This window comes from Lithobates pipiens, unplaced genomic scaffold, assembly GCF_037356315.1.
Source record: "Lithobates pipiens isolate NorthernLeopardFrog02 unplaced genomic scaffold, aLitPip1_a1.2 Scaffold_27, whole genome shotgun sequence".
Lineage (NCBI taxonomy): Eukaryota > Metazoa > Chordata > Amphibia > Anura > Ranidae > Lithobates > Lithobates pipiens.
This window is the reverse complement of record NW_027507788.1, coordinates 167,466,159-167,475,905: the sequence shown is the minus strand read 5'-3', so window position 1 is coordinate 167,475,905 and position 9,747 is coordinate 167,466,159. Positions and strand designations below refer to the sequence as shown.

The following is a 9,747-nucleotide window of genomic DNA, read 5'->3' as shown; positions in this document are numbered from 1 at the left end:
AGCACACTTTTTTTTGGAAAAAAATACACTTTTTTTGAATAAAAAAATAAGACAACAGTAAAGTTAGCCCAAATTTTTTTATATTAAGAAAGATAATGTTACGCCGAGTAAATTGATACCAAACATGTCATGCTTCAAAATTGTGAGGGCGCATGGAATAGTAACATTTAACCTTAAATATCAACCATACAGAGGTCTAGCGATAGAATTATTGCTCTCGCTCTAATGATTGCAGCAATAACTCACATGTATGGTTTGAACACCGTTTTCATATGTGGGCGCTGCTCACATATGCGTTCGCTTCTACACACGAGCTCAGCAGGACGGGCGCATTTTTTCTTTTTTTTTTCTTAGTTATTTTACCTTTTATTAATTTTTTTACACTGTTCTTTAAAAAAAGAAATGGTGTCACTTTTATTCCTATTACAAGGAATGTAAACATCCCTTGTAATAGAAAAAAAGCATGACAGGACCTCTTGAAGATGCGATCTTGGGTCAAAAAGACCTCAAGTCTCATATTTACACTAAAATGCAATAAAAAATAAATAAAATAAAAAAGTTGCTTTAAAGCGGTCCTGCACACACATATTTTACTTTATGTCATTGTTTTCCTTATATGTCAGAGTGCTAAATGGCCTTTTTTTTTTTTTTTATATGGTACCTTATAATTGCTGGCTCGGTCTATCCACATATGCCTCTGTGTCTGCGGCTGTGGGCGGGGTCTGTGCGGGTATCCGCATCATTTCCTTTAAGTGCCGCACTGTCTCCTGGGATCTGGTGTCATTCATCCCAGGAGTCAGTGCGGACAGCCGACGCAAAATCTCATGTGATTTGAAGGACGTGAGTTGTTTACACCGCTCGGCGCTGTTACCAGTGCGCATACGCGGGAACCAGCGAGGCATGCTGGTAGTTATAACGTAAGGGAACAAGGAAGTGATTGCTTGTGGGCTTCAAATGCTCACAAGCAAAATGACAATTCAGTTGTATTCCTTTTAAAAGTGCCTATTTTATGAAAAAATGGACATGGATACCGGACAGACACCTAACAAGTGAGTTTAACGTTAGATTGATAATACTTGTAACATGAGAAGAAAAAAAAAGAAAAATAAGTGTGTGCAGAACCGCTTTAAGAACTATGAGTGGAAGGGACGTTTTGATTTCGCTTCCACCCTGCAATGTTATGGAGACGGATGGAGGCCAGGAGAAAGGACTCGATCGCCTTCGCCGCTGCCGGCGGCTCTGGTAAACAGCGGAGGACACCGGAGCAGGGCAGGAGGGGTGGGCCTCTCCCGCCGCCGATAAAAGTGATTTGGTGGCTAATCCACCGAAGAGACTACTTTTATCTGAAAGTAGACCGCCTGCTGAAGAAGAGGATGCAGGGGTTATGGTGGCTGGATGCTCCTCTTCAAAATACAGAGGTATAATGATGGTGGGCGGTCTGTAAGTGGTTAAAGCAAAAGGTGGTCCAACAAAATACTGATAGAATCCTTTTTCCAATTGAGTGATTCTGTTTTTTTTTCTGACATGTTTTAGTTATATCTTTCACTTGAATGTTACAAGTTGCACTAGTAAATACAGCTGGATAAAACAAAAAATATGTCTGTCTTCATTTCAGGCTGTAAGGCAACAAAATGTGATTATTTTAAAGGGGCTGATTCTTTTCTATACCCACTGTATACCATAGTTTGTAGATGCTAGAACTTAAAAGCGGAGCTCCAACCCCCCTATGGAAAAATTAAAAGTCAGCAGCCACACATACTGCAGCTGCTGACCTTTAATATTACCTGTCCTGGAATCTAGCAATGTCAACACCCCAGCTGATGTTTCCATCGGCTCTCAGGTGCTGCCACCATCATAGACTGTAAAGGAAACCTTCACAGCCAAATCCCTACTGCACATTCGCAAAGCACGCTGCATTTTCTGAATGCCCCGACGGCAGGGAAGGAAGAGGGGAACTTCTGACGTACCTTGCCGTGGCGAGGTCTGATGAAAGTGGGGACAGGTACCTGTCAAAAAACAGGTATCCACTCCCCCCCACCCCCGAAAGGTGCCAAATGTGGAACCAGAGGGGGGGAGGAGACACATAAGCAGAGCTTCCATTTCTGGGTGGAACTCCGCTTTAACGTAAAACCAATTAATATACATTGTATATACATGTAGTATCAAGTGCACAGGTACCTGTATGAGCACTAATAAATACTAAAGCAGCATCATCCACATCATGAGTTGGGTCAAAACTGCATATCCCCTCCACAGGTACTTGGATAAATGGGAAAAGATCTCCACATAGCGCAATTCCGTTTACTGCATGATTAAACTTTTCATTGTAGTCATGGTCATTCGCTTTGACTCAACGTTCCTTCTCAGATCATCAGCTCTGCTAGACCAGTCCCCACAGTGTCTTCTCTACACTCCAGCGATCTGAGGTTCTGATGTCCTCAAGACCAATGTAGGGTCCATAGCCCTAAACTAGACACGATTACGCCAAGGGACAATCCACCACCGACGTGTGGGGGGGCGCCATTCAAAATTATGGCCCGTTAACTTTAATGACAAAAACTTCAAAAACAGACTATAAAGAGGGCACTAAAGTTAATGAGCCATAATTTTGGATGTTGCAAGACCCCCCCCACACACACCTCGGTGGTGGATTGTTGTGAACAAGGCCGAAACAAGGCTGAAACACGCCTGCCTCTGCTGTACTTTTATATTTATGGTTATGGAGATACAATAAATTTGGACTAATTTAAAGAGCATGTATGGAGTTACGGATTGTCCTTTATCCATTCATCACTTTGGCAGCTGAGCAACTGCACATCCTGCACCCGACATCTCAGGAGTTTCATTAATTTGGGGTAGTAGCACCTATCTTTGTTGTGGTGTGTATGAGAGGGGTATATAGGATGGAGTATACAGGATTGTGTATATAGGGAGTATGTAGAATAGAGTATATAGGAGGGGTATACAGGGTGGTGAACTGTATGTAGGATGGAGTATATAGGAGGGGTATATAGGATGGTGTATATAGGGGGTATGTAGAATAGAGTATGTAGGAGCGGTATACAGGGTGGTGAACTGTATGTAGGATGGAGTATATAGGAGGGGTATATAGGATGGTGTATATAGGGGGTATGTAGAATAGAGTATATAGGAGGGGTATATAGAATGGTGAACTGTATATAGGATGGAGTATATAGGAGAGGCATATATGATGGTTATATAGTAGGTGTATATAGGATAATGTATAGGGTAGGAGATATAGGATGGGGAAGGTATATAGAGTGGTGTATATAGGAGGTGTATTTAAGGTATAGAGTATATGGGATGAGGTATAAATTATATAGTATTTAGGAAGGGTATATATAATTGTGTATATGAGAGGGATATACAAGATAGTGTTTATAGGAGGGGTATATATGATGGTTTATATAGGAGTATATAGATTGGTGTATATAGGATGGTTTATATAAGAGGGGTATATAGCATGGTGTATATGTGAGGGTGATATTTGACAGTCTATATAGGATGGTGTATATGTGAGGGTGATATTTGACAGTCTATATAGGATGGTGTATATCTGGGGTATATAGGATGCTGTATATGGGAGAGGTATATAGGATGATGCATGAGGGGGAATATAGGATGGAGTATATAGAATGATGTATAAGAGGGGTATATAGAAGGAGTATATAGAATATATAGGAGATGTGAGTGTCAGTATACACAGTACAGGGCAGTGATATCAGTGTCAGGCAGTACGTTGCCTAGTGACGGTTCCAGGGCCCGCCCCCTCCTCTCCCGGGCTGTGATCGGTGATGTGAGGACTGAGCTCCGGATCCCGGGATCAGGTTTGTGCTCTCGCTGTGTATGGGGGGTACGGGGACATGATCTGATCGTACATACCCCCTCCCCTTCACCTGTACGGGGGCGACCCTGTAAGATTGTATGCTCCTCCTCGTGTCCCGTGCTGTGAGCGGGATTGTCTTCATTATATATCCGGATTGGATATTACAGGTATGAGGGGATGGAGGGAAATGAGCACCCCCCCCCCCCCCCCGCAATGTTATATATGTGACCCCCTCCCCTCATGTCTTCATATATATGTAGACCAGTCACACCTCTCACCGCCCTCTTACCCATATATATATATATATATTTATATATATTTATTCAGTGTGCCCCCCCTTATACAGGGAATATATTCCCCCCCCCCATGTGTGCCCGGGAATATTTTCTGTGTACCCCTCGCCCATATATATATATATATATATATATATATTTTCTGTGCCCCCCTCCCCCCCATACCCCCTGTATACCTGGGAATATATTTAGGGCGCCTCCCTTGTCCCTTTTTTATTACCCCTTATTATTATTTTAATATTACTTCTCAGGCTACAAGATAATAAATGACATCAATTACAAGGTGGATAATGGATGAGGGCAGATATGTTGTGAGGGTAAAAATTGTAATGGAGCATTATATGCGGATGTTGTGACAACTGTTGTCTTATTCTTGTACTGTGATCCCTGTGGATTGATTTCCCTGTCATAAATTAAAAAAAAAGAAAAAAAAAAAGACATATAATAAATGGTGATGGGGGGTGGGGGGCAGGTAGGGAATATAACAGTATCTCACAAAAGTGAGTACACCCCTCACATTTATGTCAATATTTTATTCTATCTTTTCATGTGACAACACTGAAGAAATGACACTTTGCTACAATGTAAAGTAGTGAGTGTACAGCTTGTATAACAGTGTACATTTGCTGTCCCCTCAAAATAACTCAACACACAGCCATTAATGTCTAAACCGCTGGCAACTAAAGGGAATACACCTCTAAGTGAAAATGTCCAAACTGGGCCCAATTAGCCATTTTCCCTCCCAGTGTCATGTGACTCGTTAGTGTTACAAGGTCCCAGGTGTGAATGGGGAGCAGGTGTGTTACAATTGGTGTTATCACTCACTCTCCCATACTGGCCATTGGAAGTTCAACATGGCAAAGAACTATCTGAGGATCTGAAAAGAAAGAATTGTTGCTCTACATAAAGATGGCGAACCTTGGCACCCCAGATGTTTTGGAACTATATCTCCCATGATGCTCATGCACTCTGCAGTGTAGTTGAACATCATGGGAAATGCAGTTCCAAAACATCTGGGGTGCCAAGGTTCCCCATCACTGGCCTAAGCTATAAGAAGATTGCCAAGACCCTGAAACTGAGCTTCATCACGGTGGCCAAGACCATACAGCGGTTTAACAGGACAGGTTCCACTCAGAACAGGCCTCGCCGTGGTTGACCAAAGCGGTTGAGTGCACGTGCTCAGGGTCATATCCAGAGGTTGTCTTTGAGAAATAAACATATGAATGCTGGCAGCATTGCTGCAGAGGTTGAAGGGGTGCGTGGTCATTTCGTCAGTGCTGAGAACATGCCACACACTGCAACAAATTGGTCTGCATGGCTGTTGTCCCAGAAGGAAGCCTTTTCTAAAGACGATGCACAGGAAAGCCCACAAACAGTTTGCTGAAGACAAGCCGACTAAGGACATGGATTACTGGAACCAAGTCCTGTGGTCTGATGAGACCAAGATAAACGTATTTGGTTCAGATGGTGTCAAGTGTGTGTGGCGGGAACCAGGTGAGGAGTACAAAGACAAGTGTGTCTTGCCTACAGTCAAGCACGGTGGTGGGAGTTGTCATGGTCTGGGGCTATATGAGTGCTGCTGGTGATGTGTCGAATACTCTCCCCCGTCAGATAATGTCCGCCCTGTACTGCGCGAAGATGAACTGCACCTGCGCAGTGAGTCCAGGTTCAAGCCCCACCATCCAAGTGGACATAGAGCTAGAATAAAAAAGTATCCGAGCGAAGCGAGGCCATGCCATAAGCGTGGAGAGCGAAGCGAGCACGCAAGGGGCCCTGTTACTATGTGCTACTGTATGTCCACTTGGATGGTGGGGCTTGCGCCTGGACTCAGTGCGCAGGTGCTGTTCTTCTTCTGAGACTTTCAGAGTCTCCTTGTCCTCCGTACTGCGCAAGCGCTGTGCCTGCGCAGTACGGGGCGGATACTATGCGAAGGCCGGACAGTTTTTGACAGAACACCGGCACTTGGGAGCTACAGTTCATTAAGGGAACCATGAATGCCAACATGTACTGTGACATACTGAAGCAGAGCATGATCCCCCTCCTTTCGGAGACTTGGCCACAGGGCAGTATTCCAACATAATGACCCCAAACACAAGAGGACCACTGCCTTGCTAAAGAAGGTTAAAGGTTATGGAGTGGTCAAGCATATCTACAGACCTAAACCATATTAAGCATGTGTGGGACATCCTCAAGTGGAAGGTGGAGGAGCGCAAGATCGCTAACATCCACCAGCTCTGTGATGTCATCATGGAGGAGGGGAAGAGGACTCCAGTGGTAACCTGTGAACCTCTGGTGAATTTCATGCCCCTGAGGGTTAAGGCAGTGCTGTAAAATAATGGTGGCCACACAAAATATTGACACCTTAGGCCAGTGCTCGACAAAACCCGGGCGCCAGGTCGCATTTGCGACTAGAATCAGCGACCTGGCGCCTGGGGCAGCATAGCTGGGGGTATCCTGTCTCCGTAGACCCCCCCCGGCGCGATCGCGTCGGGCCGCGCCGCAGGTAATTGAGCCCCCGGCTTTGAGTCCTTCTGTGATCCTATGGTTCCTTCTGGAATCTGGCGCCCTCTTGTGGTGGCCGTTGGAATTACAACCAACAATGCTAATGGGATTGCCTGCCAGTCTTTCTCCATCCCTTTACTTAGAACCCCTAAACAAAAAAAAAAACAAAAAAAAAAAATATATATATATATATTTTTTTTTATTATTTATTCTAACACCCTAGAGAGTAAAATGGTGGTCGTTGCAATACTGTCTGTCACACCGTATTTGCACAGCGGACTTACAAGCACACTTTTTTTGGGGAAAAATAATTTATTTAATAAAAAAAAAATAAGACAACAGTAAAGTTAGCCCAATTTTTTTTTTTTATATTGTGAAAGATAATGTTACGCCGAGTAAATCGATACCCAACATGTCACGCTTCAAAATTGCGCCCACTCATGGAATGGCGACAAACTTTTACCCTTTAAAATCTCCATAGGCGACGTTTAAAAAATTCTACAGGTTGCACGTTTTGAGTTACAGAGGAGGTCTAGGGCTAGAATTATTGCTCTTACTCTACCGATCGCAGCGATACCTCACATGTGTGGTTTGAACACCGCTTTCATATATGCGTTCGCTTCTGCACGCAAGCTTGGCGGGACAGGGTGCATTTAAAACATATTTTTTTTCTTATTTTAACTTTTATTTTTATTTCACTGTTCTTTTTAAAAAAAATGTGTGTCACTTTTATTCCTATTACAAGGAATGTAAAAATCCCTTGTAATAGAAAAAAGCATGACAGGTCCTCTTATATATGAGATCTGGGGTCAGAGAGACCTCACATCTCATATTTACACTAAAATGCAATTTTAAAAAAAATTGTCGTTTGAAAAAAATAAAATAAAACAAAATGTCCCTCTAAGAGCTATGGGCAATGACTTGGAGACAGGTGGGGGGCTGGGGGCTATCTTCCCCTCACTTGTCTCCATGTCAGGCCAGGGACAGGTCCAGATTGCCATCACGGACCTGGCTCCTAACTTTTTTAGCTGGCTCCTAGATTCCAAGCAAATTTGTCAACCCCTGCCTTAGGCCCAATGTCCCAATTTGGACATTTTAACTTAGGGGTGTACTCACTTTTGTTGCCAGCGGTTTAGACATTAACCACTCCAATACAGGGCACTTATACACCTTCCTGCCCAGACTTTTCAGCTTTCAGTGCTGTCGCACTTTGAATGAAAATTACGCAGTCATGCTACACTGTACCCAATCAAAATTTTTATAATTTTGTTCCCACAAATAGAGCTTTCTTTTGGTGATATTTGATCACCTAGGGGTTTTTATTTTCTGCTAAACAAATATTTTATTTATTTTTTATTTTAAAGGTGTTTTTTGTTTGTTTGTTACAAAACGTTGTAAATAAAAAAAAAAATTCTCCTTCACTGATGGGGCTGCACTGACTGGCACTGATAAGGCGGCATTGATGACGGGGCACTGATAGGCGGCATGGGTGGGCACTGATAGGCTGCATGGATGGTCACTGATAGGCGGCACAGACGGGCACTGATAGGTGGCACTGTACACTAATGTTACTGATGAATGCCAATCAGTGATGCCCATTGTGGGCACTGGCATCCATTGTGGGCACTGATTGGCATCCCTGGTGGTCTAGGGTGGCATACCTGGTGGTGACTAGTGGTGGGATCTCTGGTGGTGTCCCTGGTGGTCCAGTGTGGGCATCCTTGGGGGGGGGGGGGGTCTGTGCTGTACTAATAATTGATCAGCACAGACCCCCCCTGTCAGAGGGGCAACTGATCAGCTCTCCTCTCCTCTACTCGCGTCTGACAGACAGGAGTGAGGAAAAGCCTCTTCCTGTTTATACTGTGATCACCCGTGATTGGACACAGCTGATCACATGGTAAAGAGTCTCCGCCAGAGACTCTTTATCTAGGTCGGTGTTGCGGGCAGGGCTGGACTTACCATTGGGCTTGACTGGGCTCAAGCCCATGGGCCCCGCCAAGATACATAGCCGAGTGTACTCGGCTTCACTCCACTCACAGTCACAGGACATAACACAGGGACTGGGCATGACTGTGAGCCGAGCACACTCGGCTACTCTCAGCTCCGCTCGGGACTGTGAGAGGGCCCTTAGCCGCCGAGAGGACCCGAGAACCGCTGAGATACACAGGACTCTGTATCTCGGCTGCGCCATTTTTAAACATCAAGACTGCAATGACAAGGCTGCAAATGACACCGACAAGGCTGCAATGATGGACAGGGCTGCAGATGGACACTGATAAGGCTTCATTGATGGGCATTTAAATGTACGTTTTTTTTCCCTTAAACTTCGCTCCTAAAAGTTTTTTTCCTTAAAATTCCCTTCTAAACTTGGGGTGCATGTTATACGCCGATAAATACGGTAATGTGTAGAAGGTAGGGCCCGAAAGTGACTCAAGCCCAGGGGCCCCCACCACCCTAAGTCCTACCCTGGTTGCGGGGTATCAGTTGCCACAATGCGGGCGCCATATGACTTCCGGTCAGGATATTGAAACCACTTTGCTGCTGTTATTTTGCTATATGGCGGGCTGTAAGTGGTTAATGGCTGTGTGTAGAATTATTTTGAGGGGACAGCAAATTTACACTGTTATACAGGCTACACTCACTACTTTACATTGTAGCAAAGTGTCATTTCTTCAGTGTTGTCACATGAAAAGATAGAATAAAATATTTACAAAAATGTGAGGGGTGTACTCACTTTTGTGAGATACTGTAAGTTCCCAGTTTCTCATGTCATACTGGTACATATTGTTCAATTATTTTCACTCTCTGGTCCTCTTATCCCTGTAGAATATGGAATTTCTTCTTCCCATCAATAGAAATGAAGTCTGGAGTGAGTCTTTGGATGTGAGTGTACCTTGGCATTGTAGGTCTGTGTACCACTCTGACTCCATCTCCAGGCATTGGGCACCCAGTCTGTGCAGACTGAAGGTTTGTCTGACTTTGTGGTCTTGTAGCATCTTCAGATATGGTGCCAGTTTGTAGTTCCTGTAGGGACTGTTATGCAGTCAGTTTCTGTAGGTTTAGTTAATTTCTCTATTCTCTGACATTTTTTTTTTAAATTGTTCA

General features: G+C 44.1%; 1 protein-coding gene across 2 annotated transcripts in view; it reads left to right on the top strand.

The window, feature by feature from the left end:
* Positions 1-3,766: 3,766 nt before the first annotated feature.
* The window catches only part of ARHGAP32 (Rho GTPase activating protein 32), a 445,777-nt gene continuing 439,796 nt past the window's right edge, over positions 3,767-9,747 (top strand). The window contains exon 1 of one of the 2 annotated variants that reach the window (XM_077457864.1): positions 3,767-3,848. The gene's annotated coding sequence lies outside the window, so the exon portion shown is untranslated. The remainder of the gene's footprint in view (positions 3,849-9,747) is intronic. The other variant, XM_077457863.1, reaches the window with a different exon arrangement.